At 45.3% G+C, this 24,293-nt stretch overlaps 2 non-coding genes and 1 pseudogene across 2 annotated transcripts; all 3 read left to right on the forward strand.

Annotated features, from left to right (window-relative positions):
- The first annotated feature begins 989 nt into the window (after positions 1–989).
- Positions 990–19,420, forward strand: LOC143803838 (CD63 antigen-like; annotated as a pseudogene).
- Positions 8,455–8,562, forward strand: TRNAL-CAA (transfer RNA leucine (anticodon CAA)). The gene is made up of 2 exons: positions 8,455–8,492; positions 8,517–8,562. It is a non-coding gene; the product is annotated as a tRNA-Leu (tRNA).
- On the forward strand, positions 18,351–18,422 carry TRNAQ-CUG (transfer RNA glutamine (anticodon CUG)). The gene has a single exon. It is a non-coding gene; the product is annotated as a tRNA-Gln (tRNA).
- Positions 19,421–24,293: the final 4,873 nt, after the last annotated feature.

Raw genomic sequence — 24,293 nt, forward strand, 5'->3', positions numbered from 1 at the left:
ACAGGACAGAACGTTACGGAACCGCGCCTGCACTTCATTGAGGCGGTATCTTAAGAAAGGACAAGAAGCGAGGTTTATTGTGGAGAAGTGAAAAACGAGATCGCAGCAAAAAGGAGATAAAGCCAGTAGGAGTCGTGCCACAAGATCAGCAACATCCTACTGAGGCATGTAGCCGGTGGCCGGAACGCCGAGGAAGTAATAGGCTCCAAGCATTACTTCAAACCAACGGCAGGACAGTTAATTATAGGTTGGCTGTCTCACCTAAATCACCTAAGCAGATGCAGCGCCCCCACTGCCGCAGGGCCGAGGGGTACCCGGTACCGGGCCTCAGAGTCTCTGTTCTGGGGTTGTCACGGTGGCTAGACCCGGTCCGTGACCCTGCTGAGGGGCGCCCAATAATAGGTGTGGATGGTGAGATGATGATGTTATGGTGCGGTGAAGTGCCGGTCGCGGTAAATAACGAGGACACCAGGTTGCAGTCTCTTTACCTCTTTACTGAAGGCTTCAGGGTCCTCAGTCCGGAATACGGTTAACCAGGCTGCGCAAGTCCGGCCGGTCCGATGGCACCTCCAGAGTTCCCTTTGCAGGTGGAAATCTGTGCCTACCTTCCTGCCAGCGCTATGTGTTGTGCATACCTCCCAACCGTCCCGATTTCAGCGGGACAGTCCCGCTTTGGCACCGGGGTCCCGCTGTCCCGCTTCGGGCATTTAAAATCCCGAATTTGCGGCCGCCGGTGAAGCAGCCCCGCCCACTCGGGAAGCGGAAGTTGCTGACTGAAATTACAGATTGGCATTTTAATTGTCCAATCTCAGTGTGCGGAATCCAAGCCATAGCAACCAATCAGAACGCAGCATGTCGGTTCGGTGGGCGTTTCTTGCTGCGGCCTTGGTAACCGCATCATGGTAACCCGCTGTACGGGCGCACATTCCCGCGCACGCTGTGAGGAGCCGCACGCACTGACCCCAGCTCCGCCGTCCGCTCCCGGCACCATGAAGATCGAGGAGGTGAAGAGCACCACGAAGACTCAGCGCATCGCCACCCACAGCCATGTCAAGGGCCTCGGCCTGGATGAGAGCGGGATGGCCAAGCAGGCGGCGGCCGGGCTGGTGGGGCAGGAGAACGGCCGGGAGGTGAGGCTCAGGGCTGGGCATGCGTGGCTCTGGTGGGACTACAGGTGCCAGCAGGCCCGGAGATCTGGGATGCTGCCGCATCATGTCTGCACGTGTTGTTCACCACTCTGCTTGCTGTCAGTGACTGGAGACCTGAATCTCCTCCAGCTGTAGCAGGCTGACTGTTTGCTACAATGTGTCAGTGCAGGGGAAATGATCGCACTGGATGCAGTTGTAACGGAACCGCTGCTGTTTTCAGCTTCTGGATGATTAAAAGGGAAATCAGTCTTCACTGACAGCAAGTGGAGGTCTGGACGGTAGAAAAGACCTGCAGCCGACCGTGTACGAGCTGTCGCTCCACTATGATAAAAGGGGCCCTCGCCCGTCCCCCGGCCTCACTGTGTGTGTTACTCCCTCTCCCCAGGTCCACCTCTGAGTTGCCGCCGCTGCTCCTAGTGTCTGTTATTGTCTGCAGCCAATCACTTAACTCAGTTTCTCACCCAGAGTTGACGGCATGAGTCGCTGATTGGCTGCAGCGCTGTCGAAGTAACATGAGTGCTGCATATATATACAAAAGGGACTTGGCCCCTATAATAATTATACCAGCCTAAGGCCGGCGTCACACTCGGCGTAAGACAATACGCCACGTATTATACGGCCGTACTACGGGCGTAATACGGAGAAATGTCCCCAAAATATTGATCCGTAGTCAGGGTGTGTCAGCGTATTTTGCGCATGGCATCCTCCGTATGTAATCCGTATGGCATCCGTACTGCGAGATTTTCTATGGGGCTGTGCTGCATTATATTCTATGGGGCTGTACTGCATTATATTCTATGGGGCTGTGCTGCATTATATTCTATGGGGCTGTGCTGCATTATATTCTATGGGGCTGTGCTGCATTATATTCTATGGGGCTGTGCTGCATTATATTCTATGGGGCTGTGCTGCATTATATTCTATGGGGCTGTGCTGCATTATATTCTATGGGGCTGTGCTGCATTATATTCTATGGGGCTGTGCGGCATTATATTCTATGGGGCTGTGCGGCATTATATTCTATGGGGCTGTGCTGCATTGTACACTATGGAGCGTCGTGTGTGGCCATATTTTTTTGTTCATAATTATTGTTAACGAAACATTGTGATCAGAAGTGCTAAATGGGTGTGGTTGGGGCGTGGCTAGTTGTGAAATGGGTGTGGCCTAAAATTTGCCGCGGCGCGCTACGCGCGCCGCTGACTTTGTCCCTCTTTCCCTTCCCCTAAAGTTGGGAGGTATGGTTGTGGTCCTCCCCTGCTGTGCTTACAGGATAGTACCCCACAACTGTTGTGTCTGTTTCTCGTGTTCCCTCACAACTCGATTCTGATGTTCTCCCTCTACGTCCCCCTGATCTTACGGTTAGGACGCACCCGTATGACGGGGAGGCTCGGAGCTCTTCCGGGACTCTAGCGTCGCCCCACTCCTGTTGTTACCCCCCTGTGTCTTCCTGGGTCTGGGTGAGACAGCCCGCCTGTAACTGACTGTCCTGCCGTAGGTTTGAAGTTTGGCTTGGAGCTCTATACTTCCTCTACGTTCCGGCCACCGGCTACGCGCCTCAGTAGGATGTTGCCTCGTCTTACAGCACGACTCCTACTGGTATTTCTCCTTGTTGCGTTGATCTCGTTTCTCACTCAGCACAATCAATCTCGCTTCTTGTCCTTTCTTGGGGTACCGCCGCTATATCGTGCAGGCACGGTCCCGTAACGTTCTCTCTGGTTGCTAGGCCTCTGTCAGGATCCCACCCCTGACAGGGACCCCTCTGAATCTTCCTCTACAACACCCTCTGCCACAAGGTGTTGCCTGGTTCCAACCTAGTCAGCTTTCTTTCTAACTTCCTTCAGCATGGTGAAAAAGAGCATCTGTCTTCATATTGCTTTGATATATTACATATGAGGTTATCTTCTGAGAGATAAAAAGTACTCAATTAAGCAATATTAGTGCCCACACCTACCATTAATGATTGGGCATAGTGGGTGTTTTCTATTTTTATGTTTGTTGGTTTGTTGTTCTTGTCCTAATTGGTTTTAATAATATAATTAAAAGTTACTTTTTAGCCCAATTTATTACCACTACTACCTTGCTGGCAGCTAATTTTTGGATTGGTAGAAAATCATTTCAAATTATAAACTTTCTAACTTCCTGCCTAACCCCCAGTTTTACCAGATTGTGAGGAGTGGCCTAATACATAGAACCCTTAGCTCCCCCTGGAGGCCAGACTGTGAAGTGAATTGGTGTCTGTGATACCTGGTCAGATGAACTCCTTCAGTGCCATCAGACGTACCATAGCCCCCCTTAGCGGCGGAGCAACAGTACTGCAACGACCAGGACTCTGGGGCGCTGCACAGACATAGGGGGCAATTGTGGGAGAGGGGCGACTCTAGGGTCCCGGAAGAACTCCAGGCCTACCCGTCATATGGGTGCATCCTAGCCATATCATCTGGGGGACAGAGAAGAACATCAGAACAGATACGAGTTGTGAGAAATAACATCAGACTAGACACAACAGTTGTGAGGACTATCCCGTGGTGCTCAGCAGGGAGGTACTACAACACACAGGCGCTAGAAGGTAGGCACTGATTTCCACCTGCAAAGGGAACTCTGGAGGTGCCATCGGACCGGCCGGTCTCAGCCAGCCCTGTTAGCAGTGCTCTGGATTGGGGATTCTGAAGCCTTCAGTAAAGAGGTAAAGAGACTGCAACCCTGTGTCCTCGTTATTCATCGCGACTTGCACCACGCACCACCATCACATCTTTCATTGGACGCCCCTTTGCAGGGTCACGGACCGAGCCTAGCCACCGTGACAACCCCAGGACCGAGACAGAGAGGCCCGGTACCGAGTACCCCGCGGCCCTGCGTCTGGGGGCGCTCCACACACGTTGCGGATTTTCCCGCGGATCCGCAGCGTTTTTGATGCTGCGGATCTGCAGCAGTTTTCCATGCGGTGTACAGTACCATGTAAACATATGAAAAACCGAATCCGCAGTGCCCATGCTGCAGAAAAAAACGTGCGGAAACACAGAGGTGTTTTTTTCCGCAGCATGTCAATTCTTTGTGTGGATCTGCAGCGTTTCTGCATTGACTTGCATTGAGTTGGGCACTTCCGCAGCAAAACCGCAGATGTAAAAAAGATTTGCGGTTTAGCTGCGGATGAAACGCTGCAGATCGGGAGAAGGGAAGTGTGTGGGCGGTGACTGTGCGTGTGTGTGTGGGGTGGGCAGGGCTGTCTGGGCTGTCGGGGGTCTGCCGGGGCTGTGTTGGGCTGTGCAGGGCTGTCGGGGGTCTTCCGGGTCTGTGCGGGTCTATCTGGGGGTCTGTGTGGGGCTGTCGGGGCTCTGCCGGGTCTGTGCAGGGCTGTTGGGGATCTGCGAGGCTGTGCGGGGGTGTTTGTGTGTGTGTGTGTGTGTGCAGGCATCGTCCGATGGGACTACAAGTCCCATCCGGCTATGCCTGCTACAGTGACAGTGATTGACACATTAGCCAATGATGGGACAGTAGTAGTCCCATCATCTGCTAATGTGTTGAATGTAAAAACAAAAACACATACACAAATATACAGTACAGACAGTACATACTACATACAACATACAGTACATACATACAGTACATACATACATACAACATACAGTACATACTACATACAACATACAGTACATACATACAACATACAGTACATACATACTACATACAACATACAGTACATACAACATACAGAACATACCACATACAGTACATACAACATACAGTAGATACAGTACATACAACATACAGCACATACTACATACAACATACAGAACATACTACATACAACATACAGTACATACAACATACAGTACATACATACAACATACTACATACAACATACAGTACATACAACATACAGTACATACAACATACAGTAGATACAGTACATACAACATACAGCACATACTACAGACCCTCTCTAGGATATTAATATCTGCCCTCAGTCACTGGCTTTCCCACTCTGGCGGAGAAAATTGCGTGTGAGCCCACGCCATTTTTTTCCGTGATTTAAACCTTTATTTTAACACCTAGAGCTACAAAATTTTGCACACAGACTCTACTAACATTATTAGTGAGGACTATCTATATATATAATTGTCTAACGGGTACTTCCGTCTGTCTGTCTGTCTGTAATGGAAATCCCGCATCGCTGACTGACCAATCAGCGACGGGCACAGTCCGGCCGAGAATTAGTCCCTCTCTACTTCCGTCCTTTCAGTGCCTGGCGCCCGCTCCATACTCCCCTCCAGTCAGCGCTCACACAGGGTTAATGGCAGCGTTAACTGACCGTGTTATGCCGCGGGTAACGCACTCCATTAACGCTGCTATTAACCCTGTGTGACCAACTTTTTACTATTGATGCTGCCTATGCAGCATCAATAGTAAAAAGATCTAATGTTAAAAATAATAAAAAAGCAAAAAACCTGCTATTCTCAACTTCCGTCGTCCGCCGATGCGCGCGCGGCTTCCACCAGCTTCCGTTCCCAGAGAGGCATTGCGAAATTACCCAGAAGACTTAGTAATCTTGCGAGACCGCTAAGAAATCTGGGTAATTTCGCAATGCATCGCTGGGAACGGAGCTGGCGGCAGCAGCGCGCGCATCGGGACAGCTTCGCTGGACACCGGCGGGTGAGTATATAACTATTTTTTATTTTAATTATTTTTCAACAGGGATATGGTGCCCACACTGCTATATACTACGTGGGCTGTGTTATATACTGCGTGGCTGCTATATACTACGTGGCCAGTGTTATATACTGCGTGGGCTGTGTTATATACTGCATGGGCTGTGTTATATACTAGGTGTGCTGTGTTATATACTACGTGGGCTGTGTTACATACTGTGTGGGCTGTGTTATATACTGCGTGGGCTGTGTTATATACTATGTGGGCTGTGTTATATACTGTGTGGGCTGTGTTATATACTACGTGGGCTGTGTTATATACTGCGTGGACTGTGTTATATACTGCGTGGGCTGTTATATACTATGTGGGCTGTGTTATATACTACGTGGGCTGTGCTATATATTACGTGGGCTGTGTTATATACTGCGTGGCTGCTATTTACTACGTGGGCAGTGTATATACTGCGTGGGCAGTGTTATGTAATACGTGGGCAGTGTTACTGTATATACTACCTGGGCAGTGTTATATACTGCGTGGCCACTGTTATATACTGTGTGGCCTGTATTATATACTGCGTGGCCTATGTGATATACTGCGTGGAGTGTGTTATATACTGTGTGGGCTGTGTTATATACTGCATGGGCTGTGTTATATACTGCGTGGGCTGTGCTATATATTACGTGGGCTGTGTTATATACTATGTGGCTGTGTTATATACTGCGTGTCTGCTATATACTACATGGTTCCTATATACTACGTGGCCTGTGCTATATACTATGTGGCTGCTATATACATACATACATACATATTCTAGAATAACCGATGCATTAGAATCGGGCCACCATCAAGTGTAAAAATATAAGGGATATGAAATGGTTTACTCTATGTAATCCATGCCTCATATCCTGTCGGGTTTGATAAGGAGATAGCAAAAGCCGGCAATTGAAAATTGAATTACCGGCTTTTCTGCTATCTAGCTCTGTATGAAATATAAATATTATATATACTGTATATATATACTGTATATATATATGCGTGTGTGTCAATGACATATATATATATATAAATATATATATATACAGTATATATATATATTAGATGGTGGCCCGGTTCTAACGCATTGGGTATTCTAGGATATGTTTAGTAGTATATAGCACAGGCCACGTAGTATATAACACGGCCCACGTAGTATATAACACAGCCCACGTAGTATATACCCATGTAGTATATAGCGCAGACACGCAGTATATTGCAGAGCCACGTAGTATATAGCACAGAGACGAAGTATATAACACAGCCCACATAGTATATAACACAGCCCACGCAGTATATAGCACAGCCCACGTAGTATATAGCACAGAGATGTAGTATATAACACAGCCCATGCAGTATACAACACAGCCCACGCAGCATATAACACTGCTAACGTAGTATATAACACAGCCCACGCAGTATATAACACAGCCCATACAGTATATAGCAATGTGGGCACCATATCCCTGTTAAAAAAAGAGTTAAAATAAAAAATAGTTATATACTCACCTTCAGTCGGCCCCCGGATCCAGGCCAAGCGTTTACCGATGCTCCTCGTGACGCTCCGGTCCCAAGAATGCATTGCGGCAATAACACGTGATCATGTAGCGGTGTCGCGAGACCGCTACGTCATCATTTCGCGAAACTGCAATGCATTGCCGCAATGCCTTCTTGGGTCCGGAGCGTCGCGAGGAGCGGGAAAGGCGCCGGAAGGTGAGAATGTAATGATTTTTTTTTTTTTTTTTTTAACAGATCTTTTTACTATTGATGCTGCATAGGCAGCGTCAATAGTAAAAAGTTGGTCACACAGGGTTAATGGCAGCGTTAACAGAGTGCGTTACACCGTGTTATGCTGCGCTGTAACGCACTCTGTGTAACGGACTGCTAAAACGCTATGTGGCCGCTGACTGGAGGGGAGTATGGAGGGAACAATTCGCGGTCGGACTGTGCCTGTCGCTGATTGGTCGCGGCCAGCCGGCCGCGACCAATCAGCGACCCGGGATTTCCGCGACAGACAGACGGAAGTACCCCTTAGACGATTATATATATAGATATATATCTACCTATTCTATGTGTAGACATTTATTTTATCTATTCTATTCTAACCTGTCAGTGTGATTTTACTGTGCACCGCACTGAATTACCGGCTTTTCTATAGAGCACTGGTGCGTATTTCTCGCAAGTGGCACTGATGGTCCGTGTGTAATCCGTATTTTTCTCGCCCCCATAGACTTTCATTGGCGGATTTTTTGCGCAATACGCTGACAAATGCAGCATGCTGCGCTTTTCTACGCCCGTAAAATACAGCTGAGAAATATACGGCAGATAGGAGCTGCCCCATAGAGAATCATTGGTCCGTGTGCAATGCGTAGTTTTTGTGCCTCTCATACGTCCGTATTCCTCTCTAGTGTGACGCCGGCCTAAGAGATCTTTATTAGGCCTTCAAAAACACATACAAATCCGCATCAAAAACTCATGAAAAACGCACCTACATTTTCTGGCAAGAGCTGTGTATTTAATGCAGAAAAATCCACAGGCAAATCTGCAACGTGTGCACATACCCTTACTGTAAGGGGGAGGCTCTGTCACAGTATGTACAATGACAGTTCCACCTGTAGGATCAGGTGTCAGGATGGCCGAGCGGTCTAAGGCGCCAGACTCAAGATCGTATCTTCCCCTGTGAGGGTGTTCTGGTCTCCGAATGGAGGCGTGGGTTCAAATCCCACTTCTGACACATCATTTTTTTTTATTTTTATTTTTTATAAGGCTGGGCCCTAACAAGTTTTGTGTAATTTAGTTCTTGTTCAGAAGACAGAATCCTCACGATGGACACCATTGGCATCCGACAGAACCAAGTGACTGCAATTGGGTCCGCGGGGTTCCCTTTAAGGTAACTGTAACGTAGATAGCATAGATCAATATTATACTCCTGCTTTGTCCTTGGTAATAGAGCGATTTTACTACCACCTTTCTCCATCCCACTGATACAAAGATGTAATGCAGTAGCAGCAACTAAAAATGATATATATTTATTAATAATTACACAGAAGTAGTAAAGTTGGTTTTCTGTAGGGCCCCCAGGATCCTGTCACATCCAGAAACGCTATTTGCCTGCAGATAGAGAGGGTTTAAATCATGTTTAGCTACAACACTGACGCAGCGGCTGCAGGGAGAAAATGAAGTTATATCCTCCCTGCAGCCGCTTGTTTCCACGATGCTGAAGTTGGTTTCTTATTCGTTCAGTTTCTTATTCGGGCTGAAGTTGGTTTCTTATTCAGCAGTTTCTTATTCGGCTATTTTTTATTTTCTGTTTTTTTCAGGTTTTTGTATAAAAATAAACCATTCTGAGTATATAATAATATGCGGTCATGTGTCCTTTTGTGAATACACTTAAAAACAGATACAAAATTTAGAAGGCTGGCACAAAAATGGGCATCAAAGTGGACACTGAGGTATGGTATTAAAGGTGTTAAATGGCTTTGTGCCACTGATCTGACACCTGACTTGCATACCTTGTGATGCCACACATCAAGTTCCTGTCAATCCAGCCTGGCACAAATGGGTTCTGGGCATCAGAACTGGCATCAAAGTGGGCAGAGAACCAATTTTCACACATGCGAATAAGTAACAGCTATTTTTAAGGGGTTAAATGCCTTTGTGCCACTTACTAAACACCTGATTTACATACCTACTGATGCCCCACATGAAATCCATGTCACTCCAGCCTGGCACAAATGTGTTCTGGGCATCAAAACTGGCATCAAATGGGGCAAATCGCCCATTTTCACTGATTTGAATAAGTAACAGCTATTTTTAAGGGGTTAAATAGCTTTGTGCCACTGATCTAACACCTGATTTACATACCTACTGATGCCCCACATGAAATCCAAGTCAATCCAGCCTGGCACAAATGGGTTCTGGGCATCAGAACTGGCATCAAAGTGGGCAGAGAACAAATTTTCACACATGCGAATAAGTAACAGCTATTTTTAAGGGGTTAAATGCCTTTGTGCCACTTATTAAACACCTGATTTACATACCTACTGATGCCCCACATGAAATCCATGTCACTCCAGCCTGGCACAAATGTGTTCTGGGCATCAAAACTGGCATCAAATGGGGCAAATCGCCCATTTTCACAGATTTGAATAAGTAACAGCAATTTTTAAGGGGTTAAATGCCTTTGTGCCACTAATCTAACACCTGATTTACATACCTAGTGGTGCCCCACATCAAAGTCAAATCACTTCAGCCTGGCACAAATGGGTTCTGGGCATCAAAACTGGCATCAAAGGGGGCAAATCGCCCATTTTCACAGATTTGAATAAGTAACAGCTATTTTTAAGGGGTTAAATAGCTTTGTGCCACTGATCTAACACCTGATTTACATAACTACTGATGCCCCACATGAAATCCAAGTCACTGCAGCCTGGCACAAATCGGTTCGGGGCATCAAAACTGGCATCAAAGTGGGCAAATCACCCATTTTCACAGATTTGAATAAGTAACAGCTATTTTTAAGGGGTTAAATGCCTTTGTGCCACTGATCTAACACCTGATTAACATACCTAATGATGCCCTACATGAAATGCATGTCAATACAGCCTGGCACAAATGGGTTCTGGGCATCAAAACTGGCATCAAAGTGGGCAAATCGCCCATTTTCACAGATTTGAATAAGTAACAGCTATTTTTAAGGGGTTAAATGCCTTTGTGCCACTAATCTAACACCTGATTTACATACCTACTGATGCCCCACATGAAATCCATGTCACTCCAGCCTGGCACAAATGGGTTCTGGGCATCAAAACTGGCATCAAAGTGGGCAAATCAACCATTTTCACAGATTTGAATAAGTAACAGCTATTTTTAAGGGGTTAAATGCCTTTGTGCCACTGATCTAACACCTGATTAACATACCTAATGATGCCCTACATGAAATGCATGTCAATACAGCCTGGCACAAATGGATTCTGGGCATCAAAACTGGCATCAAAGTGGGCAAATCACCCATTTTCACAGATTTGAATAAGTAACAGCTATTTTTAAGGGGTTAAATGCCTTTGTGCCACTAATCTAACACCTGATTTACATACCTACTGATGCCCCACATGAAATCCATGTCACTCCAGCCTGGCACAAATGGGTTCTGGGCATCAGAACTGGCATCAAAGTGGGCAAATTGCACATTTTCACAGATTTGAATAAGTAACAGCTATTTTTAAGGGGTTAAATGCCTTTGTGCCACTGATATAACACCTTATTTACATACCTAATGATTCCCCACATGAAATGCATGTCAATACAGCCTGGCCCAAATGGGTTATGGGCACCAGAACTGGCATCAAAGTGGGCAAACAGCTCATTTTCACAGATTTGAATAAGTAACTGATGTTTTTAAGGGGTTAAATGCCTTTGGGCCACTGATCTAACACCTGATTAACATACCTAATGATGCCCCACATGAAATCCATGTCACACCAGCCTGGCACAAATGGGTTCTGGGCATCAGAACTGGCATCATAGGGGGCAAATTGCCCATTTTCATTCACAGATTTGAATAAGTAACAGCTATTTTTAAGGGGTTAAATGCCTTTGTGCCACTGATTTAACACCTGATTTACATACCTACTGATGCCCCTCATTAAATGCATGTCAATCCAGCCTGGCACAAATGGGTTCTGGGCATCAGAACTGGCATCATAGGGGGCAAATTGCCCATTTTCATTCACAGATTTGAATAAGTAACAGCTATTTTTAAGGGGTTAAATGCCTTTGTGCCACTGATTTAACACCTGATTTACATACCTACTGATGCCCCTCATTAAATGCATGTCAATCCAGCCTGGCACAAATGGGTTCTGGGCATCAGAACTGGCATCATAGGGGGCAAATTGCCCATTTTCACAGATTTGAATAAGTAACTGATGTTTTTAAGGGGTTAAATGCCTTTGGGCCACTGATCTGACACTTAAAATATACAGAAAGTGATGCCCTGCATCAAACCCAGGTCCCTTCTGCCTGGCCCAAATGGGTTCTGGGCACCAGAACTGGCATCAAAGTGGGCAAACAGCCCATTTTCGCAGATTTGAATAAGTAACTGATGTTTTTAAGGGGTTAAATGCCTTTGGGCCACTGATCTGACACTTAAAATACACAGAAAGTGATGCCCTGCATCAAAGCCAGGTCCCTTCAGCCTGGCCCAAATGGGTTCTGGGCACCAGAACTGGCATCAAAGTGGGCAAACAGCCCATTTTCACAGATTTGAATAAGTAACTGATGTTTTTAAGGGGTTAAATGCCTTTGGGCCACTGATCTGACACTTAAAATACACAGAAAGTGATGCCCTGCATCAAACCCAGGTCCCGCCAGCCTGGCCCAAATGGGTTATGGGCACCAGAACTGGCATCAAAGTGGGCAAACAGCTCATTTTCACAGATTTGAATAAGTAACTGATGTTTTTAAGGGGTTAAATGCCTTTGGGCCACTGATCTGACACTTAAAATACACAGACAGTGATGCCCTGCATCAAAACCAGGTCCTTTCAGCCTGGCCCAAATGGGTTCTGGGCACCAGAACTGGCATCAAAGTGGGCAAACAGCCCATTTTCACAGATTTGAATAAGTAACTGATGTTTTTAAGGGGTTAAATGAGCTTGGGCCACTGATCTGACACTTAAAATACACAGAAAGTGATGCCCTGCATCAAACCCAGGTCCCTTCTGCCTGGCCCAAATGGGTTCTGGGCACCAGAACTGGCATCAAAGTGGGCAAACAACCCATTTTCGCAGATTTGAATAAGTAACTGATGTTTTTAAGGGGTTAAATGCCTTTGGGCCACTGATCTGACACTTAAAATACACAGACAGTGATGCCCTGCATCAAAACCAGGTCCTTTCAGCCTGGCCCAAATGGGTTCTGGGCACCAGAACTGGCATCAAAGTGGGCAAACAGCCCATTTTCACAGATTTGAATAAGTAACTGATGTTTTTAAGGGGTTAAATGACCCTGGCCCACTGATCTCACACCACTTTTACATAAACAGTAAGGCTATACACACACTAGTGAATTAAAAATCGGTCTCATTTTGATTTTCGAGACTCGGCCGAGTGTAATACCACTGTCTTGTGAGTGTCATGCATTTTTTGTGTGAGTACAATCCCAGTTTTCACACCTATCATCCGATTTACATCCAAATGCTTTGCGATTGGCTTCAGACTGCAATTCGATTTTAACAAGAGATTTTACATAGAGAAATGTTCTATATCATTTATACAAAGTTTTAAAACAAAATATTCTTTAAAACATATATGTATTCTAGATAGAGAGATAGAGTAAAAGCCGGCAAATGATCAGCCGCGTACATTTTAATCACAGAGTGACAGATTAGATTACAATAGATAGAATAGAGAATAAAGGGATCACTAAAATCCCACATCCAAGATATCACTGAATGAAATATTCCAGTTGTAAATCTTTATTCATTTCATAGTGGAATGTGTTCAGAACAATAAAACCTAAAAATGATCTACGTAAATCACAACTAATGTCCCACGGAGGTCTGGATTTGGAATGATGCTCTAAATCAAACTCGAAAATCAAATTAAAGGCTGAACCAACTTCTGTGGAAATGCCTCATGACAAGGAAATGATGCTCAGTAGTGTGTGTGGCCTCCATGTGCCTGTATGAACTCCCTACAACACCTGGGCATGCTCCTGATGAGGTGGTGGATGGTCTCCTGAGGGATCTCCTCCCAGACCTGGACTAAAGCATCCGCCAACTCCTGGACAGTCTGGTGCAACGTGACATTGGCGGATGGTGAGAGACATGATGTCCCAGATGTGATCAATCGGATTCAGGTCTCGGGAAAAGGGTGGGCCAGTTCATAGCTTCAATGCCTTCATCTTTCAGGAACTGCTGACACACTCCAGCTACATGAGGTCTGGCTGTAATAATTATAGGGGATAACTCAGGAGACTCTTTGCGTGGAACAAGACAACAGGACACAGTTTTATAAGTGATAAAGTCTATATTATCACACGGTGATTCAAGCAGGTGCAGAGAGAATCTCAAGTCCACAACACTTGGTGCAAATAATAAACGCAGCTTAGCAGTCAATAGGAAACCTCAGAGGTAGATGCAAACAAACAGAAAGTCTATGAAGCACAGTTATTCTTGAGGAAACTTTACACGAATAGATCCTTGACTTAGTCCAGACACAGATAGATATGCTATTAGGCAGTTCAAATCATATCTTAGCTCAACCAGGGAGGCCTGGTTAATAGTCTCAGGTTTTGCAGAGCAGCAAACAGCTTACATGTCCAGCAAATGCAGATGGAAGTAACACGAGCAGCAGATGAAGGAGGATTACTGAACACTGGTGTATGCAGCAGGAACTGCAGAGTGGCAGGATCTCCAACTCAGATTCACAGGAGCAGGTGCAGGTGCAAGGCCAGGGAGTAATCAGGAGCTGGATGCAAAGCAAAACTCTAGCACAGACTGAAGGCTGGGGTGAAGTTTTATAGCAGGAAGACACAGTGCACATGAGACCAAAGACGCCATCTTGGAAAAGGGCAGTAGTACACAAAGGTAAAAAATGTTCAGAGTCCTGACACAAAGTCTCCTAAACACACAGGACATATCCGCTGCCACCAGCTCCGATTTTTTAACTCATAATGTGTCAGGAGGCAACCCAAATTAGTAAAGTAATTCACTTCAGAGGACAGGACAGTACGTTGTAGAGCAAGGAGGAACAAAGGTAGTCATTTTATATATTTAACTCCAAAAAGGTAGGCAGTGTTAACAGAATTATAAAAAGATATTATAAAAGTAGACAAGTATCGTATGTACAGTATAATTACATCTAAAATGGGATTAAAGTTGAAAAAAAACTTACAGTTCATTATGTCATTTCATCTCATGGCAGACCATGTGCTGTGGGGGATGGGCATACATCAAGATGCATTACAGATGGGTCTCGCAGTTGGACCGTAGACAAAGGACTAGTGAAGACTGATGTCTAACTCACTTATCTCCGCGCCCAAAACCAAGGCACTCCCTCTGTGGTGACCTCACTCAGAGGCTGAATACTCCCCTTTCTTCGAGTTATGACAAGCCATTTCTATACATAACTCGCTGTCTGAACCTTGGAGACGAACGACAATGATCATGATGCTCACCATGTCATAGGGGTTCTTTTAAGTATAAACACGGCATAGATATTTGACCCGCTTAATGACAAATCAGTGCCTTGCATTTTTTTGGGTGTAGATAATAGCGATTTCAGTGAGTTATAAATTTCTCGGGTGGACATTCGAAATATGTAACCCTTATATCCCTATCCCTGATCTGTGTCCTTGTACAAAAATTTTCAAGAACAAAAGAGTCCCATGCGGTTTGAAAGTAACTGTACCAGTTATAGATAGTATCAGGCGGGAGGCGGGATGAGGGGTTTAGGGAGAGGACTGGCTTTCACAGCACAAAGCCATAAAAATTTCTCAGTGGAGCTTGCATGCTGGTCTTACATTACAGCCATATAGCAGGGGGGAGGGAGGAAGAGAGGCTTTGAATTCCATCCTTGTGCTGGCAGGCAGAGGAAACTGCAGCTGAGAGCTCTGTATAGGTAATTGAAGTAATCAGAACTTCTTCCTATTTCCTGACAGGTGGTGCAGTTAAAAAGGTATAATTCTACCGCTTTCCAAATATCTCAACCCTTCAAAGACCGTTAAAAAGGGTATGTCTGTAAAAAGTAGGTTTTGCAAATTTCCTTATTTATGAAAAATTGCTGCTACATTTTAACACTAATAAAAGTGGCATAATGCCAATGGCGATGGACCACAAAGCCATTGGGATGTAAGGGTGGAGTGACATCAGTGGCCCAAAGTCATTTAGCCCTTAAAAACATCAGTTACTTATTCAAATCTGTGAAAATGGGCTGTTTGTCCACTTTGATGCCAGTTCTGGTGCCCAGAACCCATTTGTGCCAGGCTGGAGTGACATGGATTTCATGTGGGGCATCAGTAGGTATGTAAATCAGGTGGTAGATTAGTGGCACAAAGGCATTTAACCCCTTAAAAATAGCTGTTACTTATTCAAATCTGTGAAAATGGGTGATTTGTCCACTTTGATGCCAGTTTTGATGCCCAGAACCCATTTGTGCCAGGCTGTATTTACATGCATTTCATGTAGGGCATCATTAGGTATGTTAATCAGGTGTTAGATCAGTGGCACAAAGGCATTTAACCCCTTAAAAATAGCTGTTACTTATTCAAATCTGTGAAAATGGTTGATTTGCCCACTTTGATGCCAGTTTTGATGCCCAGAACCCATTTGTGCCAGGCTGGAGTGACATGGATTTCATGTGGGGCATCAGTAGGTATGTAAATCAGGTGTTAGATTAGTGGCACAAAGGCATTTAACCCCTTAAAAATAGCTGTTACTTATTCAAATCTGTGAAAATGGGCAATTTGCCCACTTTGATGCCAGTTCTGATGCGCAGAACCCATTTGTGCCAGGCTGTATTGACATGTATTTCATGTAGGGCATCATTAGGTATGTTAATCAGGTGTTAGATCAGTGGCACAAAGGCATTTAACCCCTTAAAAATAGCTGTTACTTATTCAAATCTGTGAAAATGGGTGATTTGCCCACTTTGATGCCAGTTTTGATGCCCCGAACCGATTTGTGCCAGGCTGCAGTGACTTGGATTTCATGTGGGGCATCAGTAGTTATGTAAATCAGGTGTTAGATCAGTGGCACAAAGCTATTTAACCCCTTAAAAATAGCTGTTACTTATTCAAATCTGTGAAAATGGGCGATTTGCCCCCTTTGATGCCAGTTTTGATGCCCAGAACCCATTTGTGCCAGGCTGAAGTGATTTGACTTTGATGTGGGGCATCACTAGGTATGTAAATCAGGTGTTAGATTAGTGGCACAAAGGCATTTAACCCCTTAAAAATTGCTGTTACTTATTCAAATCTGTGAAAATGTGCTATTTGCCCCCTTTGATGCCAGTTTTGATGCCCAGAACCCATTTGTGCCAGGCTGGATTGACTTGGATTTCATGTGGGGCATCAGTAGGTATGTAAATCAGGTGTTAGATCAGTGGCACAAAGCTATTTAACCCCTTAAAAATAGCTGTTACTTATTCAAATCAGTGAACATGGGCGATTTGCCCCATTTGATGCCAGTTTTGATGCCCAGAACACATTTGTGCCAGGCTGGAGTGACATGGATTTCATGTGGGGCATCAGTAGGTATGTAAATCAGGTGTTTAGTAAGTGGCACAAAGGCATTTAACCCCTTAAAAATAGCTGTTACTTATTCGCATGTGTGAAAATTGGTTCTCTGCCCACTTTGATGCCAGTTCTGATGCCCAGAACCCATTTGTGCCAGGCTGGATTGACAGGAACTTGATGTGTGGCATCACAAGGTATGCAAGTCAGGTGTCAGATCAGTGGCACAAAGCCATTTAACACCTTTAATACCATACCTCAGTGCCCACTTTGATGCCCATTTTTGTGCCAGCCTTCTAAATTTTGTATCTGTTTTTAAGTGTATTCACAAAAGGACACATGACCGCATATTATTATATACTCAGAATGGTTTATTTTTATACAAAAACCTGAAAAAAACAGAAAATAAAAAATAGCCGAATAAGAAACTGCTGAATAAGAAACCAACTTCAGCATCGTCTTGTTTCCAGTCATCAGGGCGGTGATAGTCACAGGTCATTCATTATACAGAGGAGGCTATAATCACGCCCCTGCACTTTGATTAACAGCTTTCTGTCATTGTTTGTGCAGATCAGACTCTCAGCGCAGGGCAGTGATTACATCGCTGTGACTGTAGCGAGTGGTGACTGCAACCGCTCACTGCACCGCCCTGATAACTGGAAGCCAGTGTTTGCAGGGAGGATAAAACTTAATTTTCTCCCTGTAGCCGCCGCTCCAGTAAGCAACGTAATTCCGCTGCTAATTATCCCTATATCTGCTGCAAAATGCCGTTTCCTGGATATGACGGGTTCCTTTTAAGCACAGGGAGTTGTCCGATCTCCTGATTCATATAGTCTGACCTTCAAAATTTCTCCCTATTATGACGTGTTGTTCCGGATAACCCCTTTAAGTCTTTGAGTTGTCTGACTTTCTACTTAAAGGGGTTAAACATAAGTTTACAGGAGTCATTTTCGGCAACATGGTCAAACTATAAAAAAAAAACAAAAAAAAAAAACTTGTTATGTTTTTGACTGGTCTATACAGGATTCTTCTCCAGAAGAGAGGGTGCAGGATGCTACACTTTATAACATGATCGAAACCCTCTGCAGCCTAAGAGAAATTTAATGTAGCCCAATCGAGGAACTTTCTCATCATGAGACTTTTTTTCTCTAAATTTTTTTTTAGTTTATTTCTATAGTGGAGAAGCCAAAATCCACTTCCCACATGCACTCAACATCTGAACCACAAGAGGGCAGTGTGGTGCCTGCATCATAGAAAATTGTGACAGACGGCAGTATTCAGCATGTGAGGTTCCATGGTGTAATGGTTAGCACTCTGGACTCTGAATCCAGCGATCCGAGTTCAAATCTCGGTGGGACCTTCAAGTTTTTACATATTTGTATTTTTTTTTGCTTTGCTTTTCCTCTGCATTTAGGCTATGTGCACACGTTGCGGATTTTGATGCGGATCCACAGCGTTTTTGTATGCGCGGAATTGCATCAAATCTGCAGTGTAGTGCACAAGCAATGTTAGTCAATGTGAAATTGACATTTGGTGTGTACATGCTGCCGACAAAAACGCATGGATTCGCAGAGTTTAAATTTCCGCAGCATGTCAATTCTTTTTGCGGATCTGCAGCGTTTCTGCACCCATTGACTAAGTGCCTGCGAGAAACGATGCAGATCGGGAGGGGGAAGAGTATGTGGGCGGAGACTGTGTGTGGGCGGAGACTGTGGGTGAGCAGAGAAAATGTGTGTCTGTGTGTGCGGGGCTGTGTGTGCGCGGGGCTGTGTGTGTGTGTGGGTCTGCAGGGCTGTGTGTGTGCGGGGCTGTATGTGTGCGGGTTTATCTTCTTCCTGTTCGGTTTTGGGGCTGTGGCTGCAATCAAAGAAAATATCATCCTGATAAAAATCCTCACAGGGATTCTGCTTCTGGTCTTCGCCGCAGAGATTGTAGTCAGGACGTCAGCCTATTCCTACAGAGACGAGCTTCACCGCGACCTGCTGAGCAGATTTATGAAGGTGATGGACAAGCACGGGGTGGAGGAGCCGGTCACTAGCGCGGTGGATGGGGTGCAGCAGAGGTTCCAGTGTTGTGGCGCAGAGAACTTTACTGACTGGTTTAACGTCTCTTCTGGGATCTATGAAAACTCGGTTCCCAGCAGCTGCTGCAGGCTCCCCCATGAGAAGGGGAGAGGACGCCCTGGGGCGCAGCGAGACCCTGTACCAAGAGGGCTGTGTGATGAAGATGTGGACAGCCGAACACTTTGCCGTGATTGCCGCGGTGGGCATCGTCCTGGGCTTCACGCAGATCCTCGGGATTCTCTTCTCCTGTTTCCTTGTGAAGATCCTGCAGGACCACTTCGTGTCCAGTGGTTGAACGCCGCTTCATGAGGTAATAACCGCCGCTGTGAGGACGGTACGTTCCCGCCAATTGCTTGTGACGTCACACTGCGCCGGGGCTCGTGCAGCCTCCTGTTTTCTCAGTGTCCGCATCTCCTCGCGGTGTCAGGATTAGGGTTGAGCGAAACAGATCAGACAAATTCAAAAATCGCCGACTTTCGGCAAAGTCGGGCTTCATGAAACCCGACCCGATCCTAGTGTGGGATCGGCCATGAGGTCAGCGATCATCGCGCCAAAGTCGCGTTTCATATGATGCTTTCAGCGCCATTTCTCAGCCAATGAAGGAGGACGCAGAGTGTGGGCAGCGTGATGACATAGGTCCTGGTCCCCACCATCTTAGAGAAGGGCATGACAGTGATTGGCTTGCTTTCTGTGGCGTCACAGGGGCTATAAAGGGGCATGCACGCCGACCGCCATCTTACTTCTGCTGATCTTAGCATAGGGAGAGGTTGCTGCAGCTTCATCAGAAGAAGGGATATAGTTAGGGGGGGAAGATTAACCCTCAAACCGCTTGTGCTGTGGGCGATTTCCACTGTCCAACACCACCTTTTTTTTTGCAGGGACAGTGGAGGCTAGATTTTTGTGCATCAGCTTTGTAGCTTAGGCTACTTTCACACTAGCGTCGTTTTGGAGAAAAAAACGCATCCTGCAAAAGTTTTTGCAGGATGCGTTTTTTCTCCATTGACTTGCATTAGCGACGCATTGCATCGGATTGCCACACATCGCATCCGTCATGCGACGGATGCGTCGTGCTTTGGCGGACCGTCGGCACAAAAAAACGCTACATATAACGTTTTTTTGTGCGACGTGTCCGCCATTTCCAACCGCGCATGCATGGCCAGAACTCTGCCCCCTCCTCCCCGGACCTTACAAAGGGGCAGCGGATGCATTGAAAAACTGCGCTTTCAACTCTAGCGTCGTTGCGTCGGCACGTCGCATTGCGACGTGCAGTGCACGACGCTAATGTGAAAGTAGCCTTATTAGGCTGCCTTATAAGGCTCCCTGATAGCTGCATTGCTGTTTGCACGCTGCTGTGCAAACCAACTGCTTTTTTAAAAGCAAAAATCCTGTTGCTCCTTTCTGCACAGTTATCTTGTTTATTTGTCCACACTTTTGTGTGCAGCAGTCCTTTTTATTGCTGCCATACTTTTCCTGAGATCATTGTAGGGAGATTGAAATTGTACTACAGTCCTTGTATTTTTTCATATATCTTCCAGCCACTTTCTGCCACTTACATTGTGTTGTTTTATACACTGGGCCTGAGTTTTGGTTCAGTCTCCCTCCAAAAAAAGGGAGATTCAAATTCTCACAAAGTGGATATACTTCAGTCCTGTTTGTCTGCTCAGATAGAAAATGGAGCTGAGGGGAATCTCCCTGCTGTGGGCCATAATTGTTTTCTAGTTCAGGCTGCACACAGGACAGGATCATATCTCCCTAACTGACAAGTTCACTTTCAGCAACAGGAGCGGCCTCTGCGCTGTTACACTGAGGACATGGAGCCAGGAAAACAAGATGTCCGTTTTTTATTTGAACAGGGACATGTGACATCGGCAGCCAATCACAGAAGACCTTGTGTCATGACGACGTGGATGCCTTCTGCGTCCTGATTGGCAGCTGGAATCTACACACATTAAGTTATTACAGAAAAAAAATGAAAAAAAACAAAACAATGCGCCGCTTCTCTGACCTAAACCCTCTCCCTCCTCTCATAAAACACATCCCCCGCTCATCATACAGCACCACTATCCTAGACAAAATCAAGACAAAAGCATTAGTGGAAATGCGATCATTTACCGATCTGTGACTGAATTTTGACGACTTTCAGGAAAATGTTCTGGAAACCGAACACGAATCCGATGTGCTACGTTCATGGCAAATTTGAGATTGGCGAACGTTTTCCAAACAAGTTCACTCATCTCTAATTGTGCCGCATAAAAAAGTTTTTATTGTAGAAAAGTAATAAGATATAAATAAACTATAGATATGCAGCACCCCCAGGTAACCGGCTGCTGCAGTGATGTTACCTTCCTTTCTGGGAGGGTGATATCACGCTTGGAGGCAAAGGGGATCCTATCAGGTAAGGCACTCGCATTCAACACAATCTGAATCTAGGCCAGGAGGGGGAGCTCAGGACCCGGATTCAGGGGAGCTCCATTACACTTTATGTATCCTGGTCTGGAGGAGGAACCAGTCAGTCTCAGAGAGTCTGAGAGAGACAGTGGAGGGAGACAGTGGGTCTCCAGTAGCTGAAGGACGTCTGGAGCAGACGTGGGGGCCGAGCAGCCACGAGGGAGCTGCTACTCCTGGAAAGAGAAGCAGAAGGAGAGTTGAATTGTGGAGGAGCTTAGAGGAAAGAAGCATAGAGGAGGAAAGGGCTCAGGAGGGGAACAGCGGAAGGACACCCTTAGAGTCAGAGGCAGAAGCCGGGTATCGGGAGTCCGAGGTCGTGTTGTTCTCTAGGACACGCAACAGAACCGGAGGGCAAAGCACTATATGTCAATTGCCCGTAACAAGTCTGAGATGAAGCAGTGACCATGAGAGCCGGGTCATCTAAGAGATCCTATAAACAGGCTCAAACTGCCTATCGTACAGACATCTGTCTTAGGACAGGAGAGAGGGGACTTGCACTGAGCTTCAAGCAGCAGGGACCTAATTAACTAAACGGCGCTAGCAGGAAAGGCTTACGGACCTTACCTGGGAGAGGGATCTCTTATTGCCTCCAAGCCGGCCGGACCACAGCTAACCTGTACTTGGTACCCTGGACTGAGGACTACTACTACCATCAGTAAACCAGGTAAAGACTTGTAAACCTGTGTCCTCGTTCTTTGTGCATTTATCGGCTTACACCATCTTGTCATACACCTGGGAAGCCCTGGGGACCCCGCTTCACCTGTGGGAAGCATTACCATCTTGCTGCAACAACATCACCCCAGAGGACCCCTTTAAGCAGCGTCGGTCCCTACTGACCGAACACCACAGGTGGCGTCACGAACATAGACATTACAAATCCCCTTAAAGACCTTTCCCTTTAATTGGACGCCCAGGACCACGGACTGGGTCGCAGCCACCGTGACATCCCCTTTAAGACCAGACCCGGTACCGATTACCCCACAGCCCTGCCAGGGCGCTTCAGCTACAGTATTTGGTAGTGCTGCGCTCATAACAACCCAAAAGAAAAATTCAGTATGCTCTTTATCCTGCTCAGTGAACATGAGAACAAAAACAAACAAAGGCAGAATTCTTGTTAATAATCTCATTGCATCTCAAAAAATTAATAAAAAGTGATAAAAAGTCACCTGTACTTCAAATATTATTAATCAGAAATACATCTTCTCCTGCATTAACCCTAGAATGCTTGACGTCACAAATCTACACTTTTACGTAACGGGCCTGTGCAAATCATATGGAGAAACTCACATAAATAACTTTTACAAGTTTATTTCAAAATGTCAAAATAGGATATGAATAATGCACAATATTTTAATTATTAACAATCTCCCATACATTCCCATTGACAAAAGAAATGAAAAGTTCTGGCTCTACATAGCAATAAAAAATATATATTTTTATAAGAAAAATTTAAATATGGGATTTTAATGTGCAAAAGTAATAAATCATTAACAAAATATCCATCATTAATATCACGGCATCCCAAGCAACCTGAACCATAACTTTATTATTTATCCACCTGGTGAAAGCTGGAAGTTAAAAAATAAAAACCACAGCTATAATCATTTGTTTTTTGTTTGTTTTTTCTTTAACCCCTTCACCACCTTGGGTTTTTCCGATTTTGAGTTACTGTTTTTTGCTTCCCTTTTCCCAGAGCCATAATGTTTGTGTTTTTCTGTCCATTTGGCCATTTGAGGGTTTGTTTTTTGCCGGACCAGTTGTAGTTTTGAACAACACCATCAGTTTTGCCATGTTATGTGCCGGAAACCAAGAAAATATATTCAAACTGCGGTGAAATTGCAAAAAAAGTGCAATTCCACAATTGTTTTTTGTTTCACAATTTTAACATGTTCACTAAATGCTAAAACTGACCTGCTATTATGATTCTCCAGGTCATTACGAGTTCGTAAATATCAAACATGTCTAGGTTCTTTTTTATTTAGACAGTTAAAAAAAAATCCAAAGTTTCATTAAAAAAAAGTCACCATTTACCGAGACATGTAGCATCTCCTTTTTTCGTGATCTCTGGTTGGGTGAGGGCTTATTTTTTGCGTGCCGAGCAGATGTCTTTATTGATACCATTTTGGTATAGATACAATCTTCTGATTGCCCGTTATTGCATTTTAATCCAATGTTGCGGCAACCAATAAATCTAAATTCTGGCACTTTGACTTTTTTCTTGCTACGACTTTTACCGATCAGATTAATTCTTTTTATATATTGATAGATCGGGCAATGTGGGCATGTCAGGTGGTGCAGATGGCCTGCTTGGGGTTATCGGCAGAGTCTTTAAAAAACAACCAGACTCGGGAAGACCTAACAGTTGTTTTGCCAACTTCTGTCGTGTTGGTGTTACAAGGAACAGTTGCCCGCCTTCTGTCTGTGGCCACCATACTGCTCTTCCTGTCTGTTTGGGTGCTATGCCTCTCCCCCCCCTATGTGCTGCTGTCCTCGCTCTGCATGTCCTCCTGTCAGGTTGGGTCAGTTACTATATCATCCACCACCTCGTCTTCCACTTCCACTCACTGGTCCTTCTCCTGACTTTCAGGCAATTGTGTCTCATCATCGTCCACCTCTTGTAACACGTTCCCACCATCGCCTTCATGTGACCGTGGCTGCTCAAATACTTGGGCATCGCTACTTGTGATCTCATCTTGCCCGGCTTCAAATGGACAGGGCGA

The sequence above is a fragment of the Ranitomeya variabilis genome, chromosome 2 (assembly GCF_051348905.1).
Source record: "Ranitomeya variabilis isolate aRanVar5 chromosome 2, aRanVar5.hap1, whole genome shotgun sequence".
In the NCBI taxonomy this organism is placed as follows: domain Eukaryota; kingdom Metazoa; phylum Chordata; class Amphibia; order Anura; family Dendrobatidae; genus Ranitomeya; species Ranitomeya variabilis.